This window comes from Schistocerca piceifrons, chromosome 1, assembly GCF_021461385.2.
Source record: "Schistocerca piceifrons isolate TAMUIC-IGC-003096 chromosome 1, iqSchPice1.1, whole genome shotgun sequence".
Lineage (NCBI taxonomy): Eukaryota > Metazoa > Arthropoda > Insecta > Orthoptera > Acrididae > Schistocerca > Schistocerca piceifrons.
In genome coordinates, this window is record NC_060138.1 from 1,220,844,746 (window position 1) to 1,220,870,584 (window position 25,839).

The 25,839-nt window shown below is 39.2% G+C and overlaps 1 protein-coding gene across 2 annotated transcripts in view; it reads left to right on the forward strand.

Annotated features, from left to right (window-relative positions):
- LOC124781892 overlaps nt 1-25,839 on the forward strand; it is a 163,346-nt gene that overhangs the window by 63,906 nt on the left and 73,601 nt on the right. The window lies entirely within an intron of this gene.

Consider the following 25,839-nt stretch of genomic DNA (forward strand, 5'->3'; position numbering starts at 1 on the left):
TTCCAAACTAAATATAACACTGACACAAAATAGGTTTCTCTTGTCAAACTGTCTTAGACATTACAAATAAACACACCACTTACAACTTTGTATTTAAATTCACTTTCTCACAATGTAGCTTCTAGTGTTATCAGATATTTGTCAGAATAATAATGATCTCCAGCAGCAGTTAGATAAAATATAAATTTCTCATGCCGGGATTTAGTCAACATGACAGAATTATCATGATTTTCCTTACAAACACTTTGAATATGTATATCTGCCAGCTTTTCACATTTATTCATATACGTGGTGTTTCTTTTAACTTGAGAAAACTAAATACCTTGAAATGACACATTGTATAAAAAACTGTTCTAGGTGAAAAGCTAATATCAGTAAAGGGGACATCAGTCTGTGCTATAACCGGCCACCTCTTAATCACCCCTCCTGCATCAATGGGGTCAACTTTCTATTTTCAAATGAGAACTCCCTCTCCATTTTTTATTGCATATTCAATTCCATGCCAAAAATACATGTGTTTTATTCAAAGTGTAGTATCCCATTCATGGTAGATGGCAAAAATATCAAGCGTGCTTACTTTTGATATTAAGAACAGACAAATTTGATTCTACATTTCATTTATGATCTAAATACAAATCTTTGTGATCTAATGGTTTAAGTGTCTAGATGCCAGATACCTGTCCATATTGACTCAGATTCATTTGCCTGCAGCTGACCAAGCCATAGTGCCACCAATGCTGCTTTACATCCTTTGCTAAGTTGAAATCCTGTATCTCTGTTAATGGGATCATTACTTATACATATTTTAACCGCTTCTTTAATGACAGATTCCAAGTACATGAAGGCAGAGGAAAGGATCTTTGTCACTCTCTAGTCCCATATCAAGATAGTGCTCAGTGACAGCAGACTTTTCTGGCTGACCCAATCTATGTTCAGCACCTCTATCTTTGACAGTGCAACATTGCAACATGTCTGGCCAATGTATTATTTCCCACGTTGGTGCAGAATTTTGTAGCCTTGATCTCCTTAGACTAGGCTGTCTTTAACAGAACCATTTTATTTGATATTTTTTGAACAGCCTGCTGATCTTAAAGGGCACCCAACATAGAGTAGAAGAAGCATCCTCTTGGAGTTTTCCATTTCTTTTGGCTGTTATTGAGGTTTACTGCGGGCAGGTTGACTTGCATTATGGATCTGTTAATCACAGCATTATGGATCTGTTAATCACAGTACTTGTTTTGTACAAAAACAGAGCAAAGATAGCTAAGCTGTGCTGATAAGCTCCATGCATCTGAGATGCCTCTGTAACTCTAGCCACCTGTAATACACCATTGCATTGAGATAGGTGATGGCAGCTCACAACTCACAGGTACAGATCAGTGTGAGTTGTTTTATGGAACTATGGAACATCCTGTGATCAAAAGAACCATTACTTTTCTGCAGACCAAGATATTTACGATGGAAAGTCTCCATTGTTCCCCACTTCCATGGTGAAGCAAATGCTTGGATGGAGGGAGTTAAGGTGTCCCAGAAACACAGGAAGCATTGCTGCCTCATGTGGCCATATACAAAGGTGTGTCAGTATTTTGCAGCCATGACTTATTAAACTGATAGTTCGGTAATTTTCACACCTGTCAACACCTGCTTTCTTTGGGACTGAAATTGTTATATTCTTCTTGAAGTCTGAGGGTATTTCACCTGTCTCATACATATTGCTCACCAGATGGTAGAGGTTTGACAGGGCTGGCTCTCCCAAGGATATCAGTAGTGCTAATGGAATGTTGTCTACTCCCGGAGCCTTGTTTCATCTTAGGTCTTTCAATGCTCTGTCAAATTCTTCATGCAGTAACGTATCTCCCATTTCATCTTCACCTATGTCCTCTTCCATTTCCATAATGTTGATGTACATCGCCCTTGTATAGACCCTCTATATACTCCTTCCACTTTCCTGCTTTCCCTTCTTTGCTTAGGACTGGTTTTCCATCTGAGCTCTTGATATTCATACAAATGGTTGTCTTTTCTCCAAAGGTCTCTTTAATTTTCCTGTAGGCAGTATCTATCTTACTCCCAGTGATATATGCCTCTAAATCCTTACATTTGTCCTCCCTGCTTAAACTTTTTGCACTTCCTGTCGATCTCATTTTTGAGACGTCTGTCTTCCTTTCTGCCTGCTTTCTTCACTGTATTTTTATATTTTCTCCTTTCATCAATTAAATTCAATATTTCTTCTGTTACCCATTGGTTTCTACTAGCCCTCATCTTTTTAACTACATGATCCTCTGCTACCTTCACTATTTCATCACTCAAAGCTACCCATTCTTCTTCTACTTTATTTCTTTCCCCAGTTCTTGTCAATCATTCCCTAATGCTCTCTGTGAAACTCTACAACATCTGGTCCTTTCAGTTTATCCAGGTCCCATCTCCTTAAATCCCTACCTTTTTGCTGTTTCTTCAGTTTTAATCTACAATTCATAACAAATAAATTGTGGTCAGAGTCCACATCTGCCCCTGGAAATGTTTTACAATTTAAAACCTGGTTCCAAAATTTCTGTCTTACCATTATATAATCTATCTGAAACCTTCCAGGGTCTCCAGGCCTCTTCCATGTATACAACCGTCTTTCATGAGTCTTAAACCAAGTGTTAGCTACAATTAAGTTATGCTCTGTGCAAAATTCTACCAAGCAACATCCTCTGTCATTCCTTACCCTCATTCCATATTCGCCTACTATTTTTCCATCTCTTCCTTTTCCTACTATCAAATTCCAGTCCCCCATGGTTATTAAATTTCCATCTCCTTTCACTATGTAAATAACTTCTTTTATCTCATTGTAAATTTCTTCAATCTCTTCATCATCTGCAGAGCTAGTTGGCATATAAACTTTTACTACTGTGGTATCGTGGGCTTCGTGTCTTATCTTGGTTACAATAATATGTTCACTATGCTGTTCATAGTAGCTGACCGACACTTTTATTTTTTTATTATTAAACCTACTCCTGCATTAGGCCTATATGATTTTGTATTTATAATTCTGTATTCACTTGACCAGAAGCGTTGTTCCTCCTGCCACTGAACTTCTTTAATTCCTACTATATCAAACTTTAACCTATCCATTTCCCTTTTTAAATTTTCTGAGCTCCTTGCACGATTAAGGGATGTGACATTCCATGTTCCGATCCGTAGAATGCCAGTTTTCTTTCTCCTGATAACGAAGTCCTCCTGAGTAGTCCCCACCTGTAGATCTGAATGGGGGACTATTTTACCTCCAGAATATTTTACACAAGAAGGCACCATCATCGTTTAGCCATATAGTAAAGCTGTAAGCCCTGGGGAAAAATTACAGATGTCGTTTCCCCTTGCTTTAAGCCATTCGCAGACTAGCACAGCAAGGTGATTTTGGTTAATGTTTACAAGGTCAGATCAGTCAATCATGCAGAATTGTGAATTTTTTGTGAATTGTGTTTTATTCATATCATGACATACATTTGCAATCCATTAGGTTTGCCTACAGGAGACATGTCAAAAATTTATAAAACAATTACAATGATTTTTACATTAATAAATAATAGCACTATAATAAATAACAACACTATAAGGATAACTCATTGTACCCAGCTCAAATTTCCAGTTTGACCTGCATGAATTCATCCACTGAGTAATAACACTTCAGTGTCAGTACCTCATATAGCTTTCTTTTAAGTGAACCTAAATTCATCTGCATCAACTTGTTCCCTTTTTATTTATTACAAATTTTCATTCCCATGTATTGAGGTCCCTGGGCATACAGACTGAGGCGGTGGGTGGGGAGCATAAAATTTTCTTTGTTTCTGGTATCATGTGAACGGACAAAATGGTTTCCCTCAAATAATTCATGTCTGGTGTACAAAAATATAATAATCTCATGTATGTATAAGGATGGCAGAGTTAATATTTTAAGTTTTATAAATAATGGTCAACATGGTTCTTTATGATTTGCAGTGCACATATTTCGTATGATTTTTTTCTGTATTTTTAGTATCCACACTATGTTTGTCGATCATCATCATCATCATCATCATCATCATTTAAGACTGATTATGCCTTTCAGCGTTCAGTCTGGAGCATAGTCCCCCTTATAAAATTCCTCCATGATCCCCTATTCAGTGTTAACATTGGTGCCTCTTCCGATGTTAAACCTATTACTTCAAAATCGTTCTTAACCGAATCCAGGTACCTTCTCCTTGGTCTACCCCGACTCCTCCTACCCTCTACTGCTGAACCCATGAGTCTCTTGGGTAACCTTGCTTCTTCCATGCGTGTAACATGACCCCACCATCTAAGCCTGTTCGCCCTGACTGCTACATCTATAGAGTTCATTCCCAGTTTTTCTTTGATTTCCTCATTGTGCACAACCTCCTGCCATTGTTCCCATCTACTAGTACCTGCAATCATCCTAGCTACTTTCCTATCCACAACCTCAACCTTATTGATAAGGTAACCTGAATCCACCCAACTTTCGCTCCCATACAACAAAGTTGGTCGAAAGATAGAACGGTGCACAGATAACTTAGTCTTGGTACTGACTTCCTTCTTGCAGAAGAGAGTAGATCATAGCTGAGCGCTCACTGCATTAGCTTTGCTACACCTCGCTTCCAGTTCTTTCACTATGTTGCCATCCTGTGAGAATATGCATCCTAAGTACATGAAACCATCCACCTGTTCTAACTTTGTTCCTCCTATTTGGCACTCAATCCATTTATATCTCTTTCCCACTGACATTACTTTTGTTTTGGAGATCCTAGTCTTTATACCATATTCCTTACATTTCTGATCTAGCTCTGAAATATTACTTTGCAAACTTTCAGTACAATCTGCCATCACAACTAAGTCATCCGCATATGCGAGACTGCTTATTTTGTGTTTACCTATCTTAATCTCACCCAGCCAGTCTATTGCAATCTGCCATCACAACTAAGTCATCCGCATATGCGAGACTGCTTATTTTGTGTTTACCTATCTTAATCTCACCCAGCCAGTCTATTGTTTTCAACATATGATCCATAAATAATATGAACAACAGTGGAGACAGGTTGCAGCCTTGTCTTACCCCTGAAACTATGAACTCAATTTACCGTCAACTCTAACTGCTGCCTGACTATCTATGTAAAGACCTTTAATTGCTTGCAAAAGTTTGCTTCCTATTCCATAATCACGTAGAACAGACAATAACTTCCTCCTAGGAACCCGGTCATATGCCTTTTCTAGATCTATAAAACATAGATACAATTCCCTGTTCCACTTGTAACACTTCTCCATTATTTGCCGTAAGCTAAAGATCTGGCTCTGACAACCTCTAAGAGGCCTAAACCCACACTGATTTTCATCCAATTTGTCCTCAACTAATACTCGCACTTTCCTTTCAACAATGCCTGAGAAGATTTTACCCACAATGCTGATCAAAGAGGTACCTCTGTAGTCGTTACAATCTTTTCTGTTTCCATGTTTAAAGATTGGTGTGATTACTGCTTTCGTCCAGTCTGATGGAATCTGTCCCGACTCCCACACAATTTCAATTATCCTGTGTAGCCATTTAAGACCTGACATTCCACTGTATTTGATGAGTTCCGACTTAATTTCATCCACCCCAGCCGCTTTATTGCACTGCAATCTATTGACCATTTTCTCCACTTCCTCAAATGTGATACTATTTCCATCATCATTCCAGTCCCATTGTACATCGAAATCTGAAACATTACTGATCGTATTTTCACCTACATTGAGCAACTCTTCAAAATATTCCCTCCATCTGCCCAAGGCATCAACAGGATTCGCCAGCAGTTTTCCTAACCTGTCCAAAATACTTGTCATTTCCTTCTTACCTCCCTTTCAAAGACTGCTAATTACACTCCAGAATGGTTTTTCAGCAGCTTGACCCAAGGTCTCCAACCTGTTTCCAAAGTCTTCCCAAGATTTCTTCTTGGATGCTGTAATTATCTGTTTGGCTTTGTTTCTTTCTTCAACATAACTTTCTCTGTCTACCTGAGTTCTAGTACATAGCCATTTTTGATATGCCTTCTTTTTCCTTTTACAGGCTGCCTTCACTGTGTCATTCCACCAAGCTGTTTGCTTCATCCTACCTTTACACACTACTGTTCCAAGACATTCTTTGGCCACTTGTAGTACTGTGTCCCTGTACCTTGTCCATTCCTTTTCCAATGACTGTAATTGACTACATTCAACTAACTGATACCTTTCTGAGATCACTGTTATGTACTTGTGTCAGATTTCCTTATTCTGAAGTTTCTCCACTCTTATCCTCCTACACATGGACCTGACCTCCTGCATTTTCGGCCTCACAATACCAATTTCACTGCAGATTAAATAGTGATCAGTGTCATCAAATAATCCCCTGAATACACGTGTGTCCCTCACAGCCTTCCTGAATTCCTGATCTGTTATTATATAGTCAATGATAGATCTGGTTCCCCTGCCTTCCCAAGTATACCGGTGAATGTTCTTATGTTTAAAAAAGGAGTTTGTGATTACTAAGCCCATACTGGCACAGAAATCCAAGAGCTGTTTCCCGTTCCTGTTGGCCTCTATATCCTCTCCAAATTTACCCATAACCTTTTCATACCCTTCTGTTCGATTTCCAATCCTGGCGTTAAAATCACCCATGAGCAGAACACTGTCCTTGTCCTTTAACAACTACATCACTGAGTGCGTCATAAAAACTATCCATCTTATCTTGATCTGTCCCTTCACAATGCGAATATACTGACACAATCCTAATTTTCTTGCTAGACACTGTCAAATCTATCCAAATCAGTCGTTTGTTTACATACCTTATTGCAACTACGCTGGGTTCCATTTCTTTCCTGATGAAAAGCCCTACACCCGATTGTACCATTCCTGCTTTGACTCCTGACAGGTAGACCTTGTATTCTCCCACTTCTTCTTTCTCGCCCCTTACTCGAATGCCACTAACAGCTAAAACATCCAACCCCATCTTACTTGCAGCCTCTGCCAGCTCTACCTTCTTCCCAGAGTAACCCCCATTGATATTAATAGCTCCCCATCTCGTTACCATTCGTTTGCTGAGTCGTATCTTAGGAGTCCCTGGTTTGTCAATTAGAGGTGGGACCCCGTCACCTCCAAAGGTCCGAGGCATTTTGCTCTGATTGTTGCCAGCATCATATTTATAGTACCAGGGAAGCAGGTTGCTAGCCTTACTTGCCCCGGGTCCCATTGAGTTTTACCCCTAACGGTTGAGGGACTAACCGGTGGATTTGGTAGTCTTTGCCGTCTGAGCACAAAGGTGGCCACGACTCAGAATATGTCCGAAATGCCCACCCTTATTCCAAAGAAACTGGTATCCCGACTGTCAGGACCACTTACTTGGCCACTCGTACGTTGCCCGTGGTTCATGAACTAGGACATGATACCAGGAACCCACACCATGAACCACGTTTGTCGACTTACCCCAAAAAACAATACCCTACCTAAAAATGGATACGAAGTAGCTTGTATATGCTACTTTTCATGTGTCAATTGCAATTACAGTATTTGCACTGCAAATGCAAAGCTGCTCCGTTTGTTTGCCAGGTATTCAATGTGTGCGTGCCAGCTCAAATTTTTATCTACATTTAAACCTAAGAATTTGACTGAGTCAACTTCTTCTGTACCTTGGTTGTTGTGTACAATCTTAATCTGCTCACATTTTGACTGTTTGGTTCTGAACTGCATCATGTGAGTCATAGATATGAAATGATAATTAAATGGACACCCTAGCTGCAAACAGGCATTGATGTACTTCATTGGGGACATGTTGAAAATGTGTGCCCTGACCGGGACACGAACCCGGGATTTCCTGCTTACATGGCAGACGCTCTATCCATCTGAGCCACCGTGGGCACAGAGGATAGTGCGTCTGCAGGGACTTATCCCTTGCACGCTCCCCGTGAGATCCACAATCCCAACATGTCCACACCACTACATTCGTAGTGCACCTAATAAATGTTTGCCCATCATACTCATTACTCGTGGGAGATTAATCTACCAAGTCCCGTACAAGTTCAGGCATAGCGTATGCGTTCGCACAAGAAGGTCAGTGGCCGGGAAGCCATATTTTAAATATATATGACGGTAATTATCATTTCATTTCTAGCAAAGCTGCATGGTCATCCACGGTAACTGCTCTTTCGGGAACAGATACTACCGTCATGTTGTTGTTGTTGTGATCTTCAGTCCTGAGACTGGTTTGATGCAGCTCTCCATGCTACTCTATCCTGTGCAAGCTTTTTCATCTCCCAGTACCTACTGCAACCTACATCCTTCTGAATCTGCTTAGTGTATTCATCTCTTGGTCTCCCTCTACGATTTTTACCCTCCACGCTGCCCTCCAATACTGAATTGGTGATCCCTTGATGCCTCAGAACATGTTCTACCAACCGATCCCTTCTTCTGGTCAAGTTGTGCCACAAACTTCTCTTCTCCCCAGTCCTATTCAATACTTCCTCATTAGTTATGTGATCTACCCATTTAATCTTCAGCATTCTTCTGTAGCACCACATTTCGAAAGCTTCAATTCTCTTCTTGTCCAAACTATTTATCGTCCATGTTTCACTTCCATACATGGCTACACTCCATACAAATAATTTCAGAAATGACTTCCTGACTCTTAAATCTGTACTCGATGTTAACAAATTTCTCTTTTTCAGAAACGCTTTCCTTGCCATTGCCAGTCTACATTTTATATCCTCTCTACTTCGACCATCATCAGTTATTTTGCTCCCCAAATAGCAAAACTCCTTTACTACTTTAAGTGTCTCATTTCCTAATCTAATTCCCTCAGCATCACCCGACTTAATTAGACTACATTCCATTACCCTTGTTTTGCTTTTGTTGATATTCATGTTATATCCTCCTTTCAAGACACTGTCCATTCTATTCAACTGCTCTTCCAAGTCCTTTGCTGTCTCTGACAGAATTACAGTGTCATCGGCAAACCTCAAAGTTTTTATTTCTTCTCCATGAATTTTAATACCTACTCCGAATTTTTCTTTTGTTTCCTTTACTGCTTGCTCAATATACAGATTGAACAACATCAGGGAGAGGCTACAACCCTGTCTTACTCCCTTCCCAACCACTGCTTCCCTTTCATGTCCCTCGACTCTTATAACTGCCATCTGGTTTCTGTACAAATTGTAAATAGCCTTTCGCTCCCTGTATTTTACCCCTGCCACCTTCAGAATTTGAAAGAGAATATTCCAGTCAACATTGTCAAAAGCTCTCTCTAAGTCTACAAATGCTAGAAACATAGGTTTGCCTTTCCTTAATCTTTCTTCTAAGATAAGTCGTAAGGTCAGTATTGCCTCACGTGTTCCAGTGCTTCTTCAGAGTCCAAACTGATCTTCCCCGAGGTTGGCTTCTACCAGTTTTTCCATTCGTCTGTAAAGAATTCGTGTTAGTATTTTGCAGCTGTGACTTATTAAACTGATAGTTCGGTAATTTTCACATCTGTCAACACCTGCTTTCTTTGGAATTGGAATTATTATATTCTTCTTGAAGTCTGAGGGTATTTCGCCTGTTTCATACATCTTGCTCACCAGATGGTAGAGTTTTGTCAGGACTGGCTCTTCCAAGGCCGTCAGTAGTTCCAATGGAATGTTGTCTACTCCGGGGGCCTTGTTTTGACTCAGGTCTTTCAGTGCTCTGTCAAACTCTTCATGCAGTATTGTATCTCCGATTTCATCTTCATCTACATCCTCTTCCATTTCCATAATATTGTCCTCAAGTACATCGTCCTTGTATAGACCCTCTATATACTCCCTCCACCTTTCTGCTTTCCCTTCTTTGCTTAGAACTGGGTTTCCATCTGAGCTCTTGATATTCATAGAAGTGGTTCTCTTTTCTCCAAAGGTCTCTTTAATTTTCCTGTAGGCAGTATCTATCTTACCCCTAGTGAGATAGGCCTCTACATCTTTACATTTGTCCTCTAGCCATCGCTGCTTAGCCATTTTGCACTTCCTGTTGATCTCATTTTTGAGACATTTGTATACCTTTTTGCCTGCTTCATTTACTGCATTTTTATATTTTCTCCTTTCATCAATTAAATTCAATATTTCATCTGTTACCCAAGGATTTCTACTAGCCCTCGTCTTTTTACCTACTTGACCCTCTCGTCTTTTTACCTACTTGACCCTCTGCTGCCTTCGCTACTTCATCCCTCAAAGCTACCCATTCTTCTTCTACTGTATTTCTTTTCCCCATTCCTGTCAATTGTTCCCTTATGCTCTCCCTGAAACTCTGTACAACCTCTGGTTCTTTCAGTTTATCCAGGTCCCATCTCCTTAAATTCCCACCTTTTTGCAGTTTCTTCAGTTTTAATCTACAGTTCATAACCAATAGATTGTGGTCAGAGTCCACATCTGCCCCTGGAAATGTCTTACAATTTAAAACCTGGTTCCTAAATCTCTGTCTTACCATTATATAATCTATCTGATACCTTTTAGTATCTCCAGGGTTCTTCCATGTATACAACCTTCTTTCACGATTCTTAAACCACGTGTTAGCTATGATTATGTTGTGCTCTGTGCAAAATTTTACCAGGTGGCTTCCTCTTTCATTTCTTAGCCCCAATCCATACTCGCCTACTATGTTTCCTTCTCTCCCTTTTCCTACACTCGAATTCCAGTCACCCATGACTATTAAATTTTCTTCTCCCTTCACAATCTGAACAATTTCTTTTATTTCATCATACATTTCTTCAATTTCTTCGTCATCTGCAGAGGTAGTTGGCATATAAATTTGTACTACTGTAGTAGGTGTGGGCTTCGTATCTATCTTGGCCACAATAATGCGTTCACTATGCTGTTTGTAGTAGCTTACCCGCATTCCTATTTTCCTATTCATTATTAAACCTACTCCTGCATTACCCCTATTTGATTTTGTGTTTATAACCCTGTAGTCACCTGACCAGAAGTCTTGTTCCTCCTGCCACCAAACTTCACTAATTCCCACTATATCTAACTTCAACCTATCCATTTCCCTTTTTAAATTTTCTAACCTACCTGCCCGATTAAGGGATCTGACATTCCACACTCCGATCCGTAGAACGCCACTTTTCTTTCTCCTGATAACGACATCCTCTTGAGTAGTCCCCGCCCGGAGATCCAAATGGGGGACTATTTTACCTCCGGAATATTTTACCCAAGAGGACGCCATCATCATTTAATCATACAGTAAAGCTGCATGCCCTCGGGAAAAATTACGGCTGTAGTTTCCCCTTGCTTTCAGCCGTTCGTAGTACCAGCACGGCAAGGCCGTTTTGGTTATTGTTACAAGGCCAGATCAGTCAATCATCCAGACTGTTGCCCTTGCAACTACTGAAAAGGCTGCTGCCCCTCTTCAGTAACCACATGTTTGTCTGGCCTCTCAACAGATACCCCTCCGTTGTGGTTGCACCTACGGTACGGCTATCTGTATCGCTGAGGCACGCAAGCCTCCCCACCAACGGCAAGGTCCATGGTTCATGGGGGGGGACTACCGTCATAGATAGTTAAAATATGGCTTCCCTACCATTGACTTTCTTGTGCAAACGCACACGCTATGCCTGAACTCGTACGGGTCTTGGTAGATTAATCTGCCATGAGTAATGAGAATGATGGGCAAGCATCTATTAGGCGCACTACGAATGTAGTGGTGTGGACATGTTGGGAATGTGGATCTCACGGGGAGCGTGCAAGGGATAAGTCCCTGCAGACGCACTATCCTCTGTGCCCGCGGTGGCTCAGATGGATAGAGCATCTGCCATGTAAGCAGGAGATCCCGGTTTCGTGTCCCAGTCGAGGCACACATTTTCAACATGTCCCCAATGAAGTACATTAATGCCTGTTTGCAGCTAGGGTGTCCATTTAATTATCATTTCATTTCTAGCAAAGCTGCATGGTCATCCATGGTAACTGTTCTTTCGGGAACAGAAACTACCGTCATATATAGTTAAAATATGGCTTCCCGGCCATTGACCTTCTTGAGCGAATGCACACGCTATGCCCAAACTCATATGGGACTTGGTAGATTAATCTGCCACGAGTAATGAGTATGATGGGTAAACATCTATTAGGTGCACTACGAATGTAGTGGTGTGGACATGTTGGGAATGTGGATCTCATGGGGAGCGTGCAAGGGATAAGTCCCTGCAGACGCACTATCCTCTGTGCCCGCAGTGGCTCAGATGGATAGAGTGTCTGCCATGTAAGCAGGAGATCCCGGGTTCGTGTCCCGGTCGGGGCACACATTTTCAACATGTCCCCAATGAAGTACATCAACGCCTGTTTGCAGCTAGGGTGTCCATTTAATTATCATTTCATTTCTAGCAAAGCTGCATGGTCATCCACGGTAACTGTTCTTTCGGGAACAGATTCTACCGTCATATATAGTCATAGATATGTTTAGATTCAACCCATTTAGCTGAAACCAAGTTTCTAAGGTAGTGAGGGTACTGATCACAGATTTGGGAATTTTTTCCGAGTCCTTATCTTCAACAAAGACAGAAGTGTCATCTGCGAACAGAACTGATGGGAAGCTGATATTTAATGGTAAGTCATTAACATAAAACAAAAATAGGACTGGGCCTAATATGGAGCCTTGTGGAACACCCTGAGATATTTTTTTTTCCAGTCAGAAAAATAATATGTGCCATTTGAAGAAATGCTAACTCTTTGTTTTCTGTTGGATAAGTAGGATTTAAGCCATTCTAGGGCACTGCCGCTAATGCCATACTTTTCAAGTTTGTAAACTAGCAATGCATGGTTTACCGAATCAAACGCCTTTGTGAGGTCGCAGAAAATTCCTGCCACCTTATTTCTCTTGTCTAATGATGTGCTTATTTTCTCAATGAAACTGTTTACTGCATCGATGGTGTCCTTACCATGCTGAAAACCAAATTGATTGTTTAGAATAACAGAATATTTTGCAATGAAGTTTTGGATTTGTGCAACAGCAAGTTTTTCAAATATTTTAGATAGGACTGGGAGAATCGAGACAGGATGATAATTTCCCATGATCTCTCTGGATCCATTCTTGAAGAGTGGTTTGACTTCAGCATATTTCAGTACCTCTGGGAAACAGCTCTCTTCAAAACATTGATTTCTTATCTCAGCTAGTTTTCTTTATTCAGGGTCAATTGCCACTTTTCGCACCATACAGATATCTTATCTAAATCATTTTGCAAGTCATTTTGATCATCTGATGACTTTATGAGATGGTAAATGACAGCGTCATCTGCAAACAATCTAAGACGGCTACTCAGATTGTCTCCTAAGTCATTAATATAGATCAGGAACAATAGAAGGCCTATAACACTTCCTTGGAGAACACCGGATATTACTTCTGTTTTACTTGATGACTTTCCGTCTATTACTACGAACTGTGACCTTTCTGACAGGAAATCACGAATCCAGTCGCACAACTGTGGCGATACTCTGTAGGCACGCAGTTTGATTAGAAGATGCTTGTGAGGAACGGTGTCGAAAGCCTAAAAATATGGAATCAATTTTACATCCCCTTACTACTTCATGAGTATAAAGAGCTAGTTGTGTTTCAGAAGAATGATATTTTCTGAGTCCGTACTAACTATATGTCAATAAATTGTTTTCTTCGAGGTACTTCATAATGTTTGAATACAGTATGCGTTCTAAAACCCTACTGTAAATCGATGTTAGTGATATAGACCTGTAATTCAGTGGATTACTCCTGCTTCCCTTTTTTGGTATTAGTGTGACTTGAGCAATTTTCCAGTCTTTAGGTACGTATCTTTCTGTGGGCGAGTAGTTGTATATAATTGCTCAATATGGAGCTATTTTATCGGCATACTCTGAGAGGAACCTGACTGGTATACAATCTGGACCAGAGGCCTTGCCTTTATTAAGTGATTTAAGCTGCTTTGTTACACCGAGGATATCTACTTCTGTGTTTCTCATCTTGGCAGTTGTTCTTGATTGGAATTCAGGAATATTTCCTTTGTCTTCTTTGGTGAAGGAGTTTTGGAAAACCGTGTTTAATAACTCTGCTTTAGCGGCATTGTCATCAGTGACTTCACCATTGTTATCGCGCAGTGAAGGTATTGATTGTGTCTTGCCACTGGTGTGCTTTATGTATGACCAGAATCTCTTTGGGTTTTCTGCCAGATTTCAAGACAGAATTTTGTTGTGGAAATTATTAAAAGCATCTCGCATTGAAGTACGCGCCATATTTCGAACTTCATTAAAGTACGCGCCATATTTCGAACTTCATTAAAGTAAGCGCCATATTTCGAACTTCCGTAAAACTTTGCCAATCTTGGGGATTTTGCATTCTTTTAAATTTGGCATGCTTTTTTCGTTGCTTCTGCAACAACGATCTGACCCGTTTTGTGTACCATGGGGGATCAGTACCATCATTTATTAATTTAAGTGGTATATATCTCTCAATTGCTGTTGATACTATCTCTTTGAAAACATTCCACAACTTTTCTACACTTACATGATCAGATCGGAAGGAGTGAAGACTGTCTCCTAAAAAGGCGTTACGAGCATTTTTATCAGCATGATAATGACCTTTTCCGCAATTGGTAAGCGGCCAATTTTAACACAGGTAATGTATAACGAAGCAAATACCGTCCGCACTGGTGGAATGTTGCGTGATACTATGTACTTATACGTTTGTGACTATACAGCACCATCTAACACAAATCGCTTATTTCATGAGATATTTGGCCCGGTCACTATCTAAAATTGCACTGTGCGGAGATTTCAACATACATATAGGTGATGGAAGCACTAAAGAGAGAATCTTCATGACTTTGATAAATAGCTATGGGCTGTTTGTTGCAAACCGACTGCCAACAAGAGGCGATGCCTGCCTAGACTCAGTTATCACTAACCTCAATATCTGGGACTATAATATCAGTATAGTTGAACCAACGATTGCTGACCATAGTGCATTAGTAATGGAAATAAGTATGAAATGCTCGAGTCAACGACAACCAAGCTCATGGCACTCCAGTTACACATTTAGTAAAAGGATCATAAAAGAAGAAAGACTAAATGGTCTTAAAATAGCCCTGTCAAGTGTAAACTGGCAGCAAAAAATTGCAGGAATGGGGGCCAGTGCCTCATTCGAATGTCTGTTCCAATCATTAAAAGCTAAATTTGATGATTTATTTGCAGAAATCCACAAGAAGTATCCTACAGGCAAAGCTAAAGGAAGGGACAAACCTACTGCAGGAAAGATGTGGTATACCCCTGAGCTAAACAATTTAAAATGCATTGTGCTAATTTTCAGGGACCGTATGAAAGCAGTTAGAGATCTGCCATCTAGAGACCTGCTTCATTGTAACTATGTAACAGCCAAACAAATTTACAGAAAGCGAGTGGAGGAGGCAAAAAAGAGATACAATGGCAGGTTCATTAAAGAGGCTCACAATCCATGCAAAGCAGCTTGGAATCCGGTAAATGAGTGCACAAAAAAGCCCACCTCAGCCTTAAATTCTGGTAGCCCTGATGCCTTCAATCAGTACTTTGTTAGGATAGTGAAAGATACTATTAATGAAATACCTGACTCAGGCTTAGTCCCCAGACATCACATAAGAAACATAACCAGTAGCAATTTTGAAAACTGGAAGGAAGTGCACCCTAAGGATATCGTAAAAATAGTTAAGTCATACAAGAACTCAGAGAGCAAAGATATCTATGGTATGTCTTGCACAACCATTATCTATAGCGATTAACAAATGCTTATCCTCTGGTGCCTTCCCAAATTTTCTTAAACTAGCATGGTCAGTACCAATCTACAAAAAAGGTGACCAGCTACAGACCAATTTCTATCATTCCTATTCTAGCTAAAGTTATGGAGTCTGTTGCAAATTATATTGAAGTAAATAAGCTCTTTCAGGACACACAGCATGGTTTTCGCAAGGGAAAGTCAACGTTTACGGTAGCACTGGACTTAGCCAGAAAAATAAGGCAAGGATTCAAAGACAGAGAAAGTGTGGCACTGACACTCTGTGACCTTAGATCTTAGCAAGGCATTTGACTGCATTTCCCACAAGATACTATTGAAGTGTTACGGTGTCGGAGGTGTTGTTCTGGCAGCTTTTCAGTCTTATCTGGAAAACCGGAGACAAGTGGTACCAATTCATGGAGCAACATCACAAGAACAAAAGCTGGAACATGGAGTACCCCAAGGGTCCGTCATAGGGCCTCTCCTGTTCCTTATTTATGTCAATGATATGGGTTATAACAACAATATGTTACAGTTTGCTGACAACACCACCCTTTTTGCCAAAGGAAGAACTGCTGCAAAATCACTGCAAGAAACAGATGTACTCTTCCAAAACATTAAAGAATGGTTCATCAAAAATAAAAAGACGAATGAAGAAAAACCACAACATCTGATATGCACCCTTAACAACATCGGATGCCATGATAATATGGAGGCTGTTAAACTGTTGGGTTTCATGATAGACAGGAAACTAACAATGAACGAACACACAGTGTAAATGTGCTCCAAGCTCTCCCGTGTAATATACCTTCTGAGGAGGTTAAAAGATGTATTGAGTGACCAATACCTCATAACAGTATACTATTCCCTATTCCATAGCCACATCAATTATGGCCTATGGGGACATTCTGCAGGTTGTAAGGATGTGCTAATTCTACATAAAAAAGCTCTCAGAATAATCACATCAAACAAAAGACAGGTGCACTGCATGCCTATATTCAAGCAGTTAGGAATTACGACAGTCTTCAGCTAGTATGTGTTCTTATGTCTCATCAGCGTGAAAGAAAACCAAGGAGTCTTCACTTCAGCGTGAGGCAAGATATATACAATCACAGTGCCCGTAACAAGAGGAGCATCGAAATACCCAGGTGTCGACTGACAGGAACGCAAGACAGCTTTCCAGTGGTTGCCCTAAAGATGTTCAACTCACTGCATCAAGAAGTGCAATCCCTGCCACTAGGAACATTCAGAAGGAGAGTAGCACAGGACCTGAAAGAATGCCCATTGTACTCCATTGGTGTGTGTGTATATCAATGGTCCTTCCCTACAATGGTGGAGCAATTGTTGTTCATTTCTTGTTGTTTACCTACTGCTGAATCAGCTACTACACACAGAGAGTTTAATAGAACTGCTCCTAAAGAACTTTGAAATAACTGATTTACAACTAACAAGTTTGACTGCTACCAAAGCAATGAGATAACTGAGATGGAACAAATGATCTACAACTTGCTCATTTGACAACTGGCATTGATGTGTATGGGAAATCCAGCCTCATGAAACATGCCACCTGCATCACTTGGGATGTACTAGTTAACTAGATTTGTGACTAGCATTCTTCAGTAGCAGCTGTTAGCTGTAACTGGCTCCCAAGACACACAGATTGTTTATGAAAATGGACGTGTGTAAAATTTCTATGTTAGCTCTTTTAAAACACGTGTATCCTCCCTTGTCCATATGATAACCATGTTCTGTCCGTAGTACACATATTTATTAATTTCAATATCCAATGAACATGTTATAAGACTAAATAAAGTTCCATGTCCCGTCAGTAAGGATAGCAGCTTATAACATCTCAAAAAATTGGACAAACTCACACTTGTGAGAGAGTGTATTTACATTTACATAACACTGAGTATTACAAAAAAAAGTTATTTCAATTAATTTACTGAGAAAGACTCAAAGCCCTGAAAAAAAAAACAACATAACTTCTGCAACAAACAATCATATATATCATGTAACAATCTTCTGAGAGCTTTAATTTCTGCTGTGTTACTATGTGACATTTAACGATGAACATCTTGAGGAAATGCACAACACTGATGCTGATTTCAGTCATCAGTCCACATATATCTCTTTATGTGTGAGAGTCTGTTGTTGACCATCCTGAACCAGTTTGATATCTTCATTTGTAGTTACATTCAACTCAGTTAATGTGTTCAGAATTGTTCTACTTGACTTTAATTATGTATCCTCGATTTCAGAAAATGTATGATATGTACTCTTGGTTTTACAATTGCATATTTGTTTACTGTGAACATGGTCATCAACTGAAACTGGTCAGTAAACAAACAGCATTTAAGCCAGCTTTTGTTTTATGCACTTCGTACCTTTAATTATAACAAATCCTTCCAAAACTGGCGCTTTTTTGATGAGTGTTCAATGTGCTGTTGCCTTAAAACAATGTACTTTCACAACACCAAGTTACAACATGAAAATAACTGAACACTGAAATTCTTTAACCACAAACATGATGTTTTCCAACATTTTATTAAAACAATACTTACTAATAACAACTCATTTTCATTGTGCTGCTTAGTAACAGTATATATTTTCAAAGGTGTAGGTCATAATATAAACTCCCTAAAAAATGGGCTTTAACTGAAAACACCATCACAATATGACATCTCACAAGTTGTGCTTTTGATGTAGAGAGTGTTTCTGCCTTGTTTTGGTTCATCCTTTCATTACACATTGCAAAATACCACAGAACATATGTTGTGTTTCACGCAAGGCAATGGCAATTCAACATGAAATGACAGAAACTGATGTTACGAAACTCAAACACCTCCAAGTCAATTATAGCTTAAGCAAAGTGAATGCAAGGTAATGAGAAATAAATGATTACTTTAACCCTTCAAATAGAGTTCTGATAATTCTGAGTAGCTTTGAATTTTTCAGCCTGCACTTTAATAAGAAGTATAAAAGAAAAGCAATGGTAATTACCACAGTTAAGATCTATTTTTTGCTGCTGTTATTTATTCTGGAAGTGAAAGATTAAAATGATGGATTTTAGTTACGAAATATCGTGTTAACGTTCGCAAAAAGAAAAAAAAATCACAGCTGAAAAGATTACTTCAGCATTAAAGATAGTGTTGTGACAAAAACGGTCCAAATGTATTAAGTAATTCATCAGTAAAGTTTTATCACACATTGCTGAACTGAAATTGCATCAAACACTGTTAATCAAATCTGGTATCAGTCTCTTCACTATGTCAATTTGGTCTGTTTCTTGGAACTTTACAACCTATACTAAATAATAATGCTTTCCTATGAAACTTCAAACTGCCCATAGTAATTATTCCAATTAACAACAGGACTTTTATATCTGTCATTCATTCCACTGTTTACTTGTTACCATTCCTCACCAATCTTTTTTCCTATCATCCTATGCGATTAGGAATACACTATTTCCAATTTTGCCAGAGTGGCCTCAATATTCCTTTGATATACTTCTCTAACATTGCCTGAATGATGTAGAGGCTGATGAGAGAGGCCTATCAAGTATTTTACTAGCTTTCCCATCAAATTTGCCCTGACAAATCTCACAATGATTAACATTTGACAGTTTATGCATTTACTGTCACATGGTTGGGCCAAGGGTGGGCCTAGCCTTGAGTTCACATTGAAAAATATGGAGGACAAAATATAGTTTAAAACATTAATTTATTGACGTTAATAATTATGCCAATAAATTTATTATAACAGATATCGTAAAATGCCATATTTGGTTAGTAGTGCACATTAAATTTATTACTGTGTATTTATAGTCATTGTATATTTGTAGTTATTGTGTGAATTCATGTACCTGTATCACTGAGATAAAATTTCATTGAGTGGCTCCATGTATTTGCAGCATACTGAACTTCTGTTTGCCATTTTTTCTTCAGTCAAGGGCAACATCTGGTTTGTCATGCCCTCTTGAACACCCTTTCTAGTCGTCTTTTACTAACTTGAAATAGCTCAAGTTATCATTATTTTTCCTTGATAAACAGTAAACAATATTGATTTCAATGTATAATGGCAGTAACAAGTAAAATTTTAGTAAAAACCAGTGAAAGAATCAAACTCCTATGTATAAAACAGCTTCAAACATCTGATTATGTAACACCTGATTTAATATGTTAAATAAGCATGTAAAAGAGAAAAAGTTTAGGGAAGGTTTGAAATTATGCTTAAAATTTGTTGGAAGTTATTAAGTGCTCTCACTATCAGATAATGAATTAATATAATATGGGTAATTAGTGCCCCTTTGAAGCAAAAGCTAGTTTTTCACACATCTCAGTGTCTATGTCATCATATCTCCTGAACTGTATGTGTCACACCATGTCACAATTTTGCAGGTACATTCAGAGATTTATGTGGATACTGTCTGCAAAGTGTGTTGCAAATATAGTTAGTAGTAAAGAAGTAATAAATTAAACTATCATACCTTGATGCTGCTGTATTACTGCATGGACAGTGGAAATATAGTAAGCAGTAAACTTTTGTCTTTCATCTTTATGTGGAGGGTGTCAGCAAAAACTGTTTTTGAAAGGTTTGAAATAATGTGTACAGTTTGTTGGAAGTTCCTGCATTCTCTCATTCTTAAATACTGGGCAAATAAAGTCCAGGCATTTACATGCTATCAGTTATGTTGCCTCAAGACAAACACACAGTTTCTAACTGTAGTAGTTGTCTTATTGTGTTAAGCTTCTAACAAAAGATTGTGCCTCTTAAAGAGTAGATTATGGCAGCTTTTAGATTTTTAAAGTGGGTCAATAATTACATGAAATATTGAAAATCAAATTTGGTAGGCAACCTGCAAATGGGTTTGGTAACTGTGCCCTGGATTACAAGTTTAATAATATGGATATGGATAACCTTTTCAATGCAGAAATAAAAATTGCAAGATTCAAAACATCACAGTGACTTCACTTGTTGGTGATAAAAGGAATGTAAATCAATGTAATTTGAGTATATAGCAACTGAAGGTTACACAGTAATCACTGAAATGATCGAAATGCATTGTAGTTATATACTGAAGCCAGTGACTGGTTCTATCTTTTTGTTGGTATTTTAAGCATACAGTAACAGACTCAACAGCCATTCCATCTTGGATGAAAGTATTTGTAAAAAAGCACTTGTGACAGTTAATTTACATCAGTAACTTAATAATAGTGACTTAAGAGGCAGTAAAATATTAGAATGACATTTCATTTCTATAACATTTCCAATTTATGTTTAGTGCTGTGGCCATAAATACGAGTATAAGGGTATCTTTCATTACTTGCTATGTCATCCTCTTCTGCCTGACATGTTCTTTCCATTTCAAACAAATCATCAGGAGCACAGTGAAAATATAGGGCTTTTGAATGGGGACAACACAAACATTACAAAAAAATGAACAATAAACAAATTCAGAAACCCCAGCACACCAACATATGTAACTATATTTCCATGTACGCCAACACTAAAATACTGACAAATATTGATATCCATGCATCAGAATCTTCAGTGCAACTGAATACATAAATCATATTTTCTAATACACATACTCCCTTGTAACGGCGAAATATTATTTCAGTTCTTGTATAGGAAACTATAAAGTAAAACTATATACATAAGCTACATCTTCCAATACACATATACACTATTAATAGTGAAATCTTGAAAGGTATTTCAGACACTGCATCATAGTAGATGGGCTAAAGTAATGTACATAAGGGATGCCAGTCCCTTCTGATGATGTGAAGGTCATACTCGAGTTGTGAAGGTCATACTTGAACCCCACCAAGGACCATATTTAGTATCTTCACTCATCTCAAACTAAGAAGAGTAAACAACAGTGAATGCACAACACAAAGCAAAGCAGAGTACACAAAACATCCATCAAAAACTACAGAGCAACTGTTTGCTGAGGTTGACAGTACTGTAAACGTGTAGTTCGGGTATGACCTCTGCTGGTATCTTTAGGAACCACAGACCAAAACATCCTCTACCTAAAACTGCCACAATATAATGTCTGTATATAACATACTCCAATACGTCCCAACATACAATGCACCGAAAGCAAATTATGCCTCAAAACAAGCATTTTCAAGATAACATTAATTTTATGTTCAGTTAGAAAGCAGAAAAGTTGGTATCACTGAGAAAAAAGTGAAAAACTATGAAAAATAACAAACAGGTGATTACTTACTTTTAAAACAGATTAATCCTTCCCACCATATAGCAGAGATGCTGGGTTGCAGACAGGCACAACAAAAAGACTGTCACAAATAAAGTTTTCAGCCAGTAAGGCCTTCGTCAAAATCAGATGACACACACACACACACACACACACACACACACACACACACACTTACTCATGCAAATGCAACTCACACACACGACTCCAGTCTCGGGTAACATAAGCCACACTATGAGCAGAAGTACAAGTACATGATGGGAGTTGTGACTGGGTGGGGGTAAGGAGGAAGCTGGGGTGGGGTGGGGGAGAGATAGTAGGGTATGAGTGGAGGAGAGTGAAGTGCTGCTGGGAAGTGCACAGGGATGAGGTGGAGAGAGTGCAGGGCAGCTATGTGCAGGTGGTAGGTTAGACGGAGGATTAAGGAGAGGTGGAGAGGGTGGTGGGGTTGCGTAAAAGGAGACAAGTAAAAAGACTTGGTGTGATAGTGGAATGAGGGCCGTGTAGTGCTCGAATGGGAACAGGGAAGGGGTTGGATGGGTGAGGACAATGACTAATGAAGGTTGAGGCCAGGAGGGTTACGGAAACATAGGATACATTGCAGGGAAAGTTCCCACCTGCGCAGTTCAGAAAAGTTGGTGTTGGTGGGAAGAATCCATATACCACAGGCTTTGAAGCAGTCATAGAAATGAAGGATGTCATGTTTGACAGAGTGCTCAGCAACGGGATGATCCACTTGTTTCTTGGTCACAGTTTGTTGGAGGCCATTCATGCAGACAGACGTCTTGTTGGTTGTCATGCCCACATAGAATGCAGAACAGTGGTTGCAGTTTAGCTTGTAGATCAAATGACTGTCTTCACAGGTACCCCTGTCTTTGCTGGGATAGATGATGTCTGTGACTGGACTGGAGTAGGTGGTGGTGGGAGGATGTATGGGACAGGTCTTGCATCTAGGTCTATTACAGGCATATGAGCTATGAGGTAAGGGCTTGGGAGCAGGGGTCATATAGGGACGGATGAGTATATTGTGTAGATTCGGTGGACAGTGGTATACCACTGTGGGAGGAGTGGGAAGGATAGTAGCAGGACATTTTTCATTTCAGGGCATGACGAGAGGTAGAGAGACTGCAGTCATGTGTGTGTGAGTTGTGTTTGCTTGAGAGTGTGTGTACATGTGTCTGTCGTCTATTTTTCATGAAGGCCTTACTGGGTGACACCTTTATTTGCAACAGTCTTTTAGTTGTGCCAATCTGCGATTCAGCATCTCTGCTATATGATGAGTAACAACTTTCCTTAACATAATATTGTTACGTTCCATGCTTGATTTTCCATTGTTCCATTAATCCTTCTGTTATTGTGACTGGTGGTTAATTTATCAACTACTCTTTGCACATCAACAGTTTCGTCACAGCCCTTTCTATTTCAAGAATAGACAAATAAACCTTAGCTGTTCATCAGACAATGAATTATAGAGTGTAGAAAAATTTCCGCTACCAGTATTGTGACTTCTATACCCTATAAAGGAACAGTCACGGAGTTCAACAGCATCCACTATGAATAAAATTCATTTAGACAATGAATTCCTTAAATAATTTTTTACATATCACATACACAAAAAATGGTTATCACAAGACACAGAGAAATGTGGAATAGTCACTACTATTTGATTTAATTTCTTCAAATCATGTAACACTAGTTTATATTGCTCTAACACCTTGAGCAATGCAGGTAAATTGTCAGTCTTCACTCTGTTATGCTGTTCATGTCTAATGATAAGAATTTTTAATATCTTAATTTCTGCCTCCAATTATTCAGTATTACATGAATAATTTTGTGCCAATGACAGTAACATTTAAACAATGGAAACTTCAGGACGGACTGTAACATTATTACCAAAAGAGTAACAATATTATCAAAAGAATAGCTTTTCATAGTATTGTGGCAGTAACATTTGTTCATTCACAAAAAATATTCACTTTCTGGCTTTAGACAAGTGATTCCAGAGTTTGAAGTAAAACATCTCTCAAGTTTGAAGTAAAACATCTCTCAAGTTCAGTGTCCATTATATGTAAAACTTTATCAAATACTAAAGATTTGAAATCAGTCGAATGTATAGGTTCCAGGCTACCTTTATTTGGCAAACCACACACACATACTCCAAGATGTTTTGGCAACTTTTGAATTCTTCCAAGAGAAGAGTTATATCAGCACCTATTTTTGTTGCCACTTCTAAACTTTCTTTTACATACATATGTGAAACTTGCATCTGATTCCCGCATTTGTTTGAACTGATCCCTTGTAGCATCTATTAAGTTGATTGCAATAACAGTATCACAGTCTTTCCCCTCAAGTAAATCAGAGAATGGCGTGCACTTATTTAGCAAACACGTGAACAGGCATAAATGAAAAACAAAAGAAAAATTCAACTTTGCACTGGATTCTGATGCTCCTGCAGCTTGTTTGGAACTTTCTGCCTGAATGTTTACTAGAGTTACAATGATGGCTCCAGTTGCCTTCCTCACAGCCAGACATGAAGAACATTGACAGACCCACGTAGCGTCACTTAAATTTTTTAACTCCACTTTTCCAATCCTCATTTTTATTTGTGTATCAATAAATATCTGAAGCACTGCTGAACCACTCATAAAAACACATGAGTCCCTGCACTGTAATTAAAAAAAAAATTCTATGGCCAATTTGATTCCTTTGAATGTCGCCTCTATGACAAGATTCAACTTTTATTATGAAAAGGATAGATTTCTACTCACCATATAGTAGAGATGTTGAGTCGCAGACAGGCACAATGAAAAGACTGCTAGACAAGTAAGCTTTTGGCTAAAAGGCCTTCTTCTGAACTTTAAAACACACACACACACACACACACACATGCAAATGCAACTCACATACACATGACCATTGTCACTGGTTGCCAAGGCCAGACTCAGAGACAGAGAAAGTGGTCACACGCGCATGTGTGTGTGTGTGTGTGTGTGTGTGTGTGTGTGTGTGTGTGTGTGTGTTGTCAAATTCAGAAGAAGGCCTTTTAGCCAAAGGCTTATTTGTTTAGCAGTCTTTTTATTGTGCCTGTCTGCGACTCAACATCCCCACTGTATGGTGAGTAGCAATCAAGCCATTTCATAACACTGTCATTACTCCATCCTGGATTCCCTATTGTTCAAAATAGCAAACAGCAACTGCAACAAGCTGCTGATGACATCAGAACAATGATCACATCTAACCACTATGGCAGTTAAAAATCAAACAATGGAAAGTCCAGGATGGAATGTAACAATATTATGAAAAGGATAGTTGCCACCCACCATATAGCAGAGATGCTGAGTCTCAGATAGACACAACAATAAGACTGAATAAAATGTTCTCAGGTTTCCAACCGCGTCAATTGCTTAAACCTACACGTGTTTTCGGCCAAGCACTCCTTGGCCATTGTCAAGTGTTATGACTGCCAGTGGGCTGTTGGTGTGCCCTTATATACGCTAGCTGCTGGCTGTGACGTCACTGGTGCCTGTGACATTGCCATATATGGGCATGTTTTGAGTCGGCTGAGCTGCAAGCCACCGTCTCTATTCAGGGTGTTTGCGGTAATTTTTTATTTCAATAGCTTCCTTTATTAAACTGTCCCAGAAGCCGTTAGTGCGAGCCACAACAGAGGTATCATCAAATTTTATGTGGTGACCGTTTTCTAGTGCATGCTCAGCTAACGCAGATTTCTCTGGATAGCGTAGGCAATAATACCTCTCATGTTCTTTCCTGCGTTGTTCCACAGTGCGCACTGTTTGTCTGATGTACTTCTGGCCACACTCACAAGGTATTTCGTAAACTCCAGGTGTTCTGAGACCTACTGCGTCTTTAAC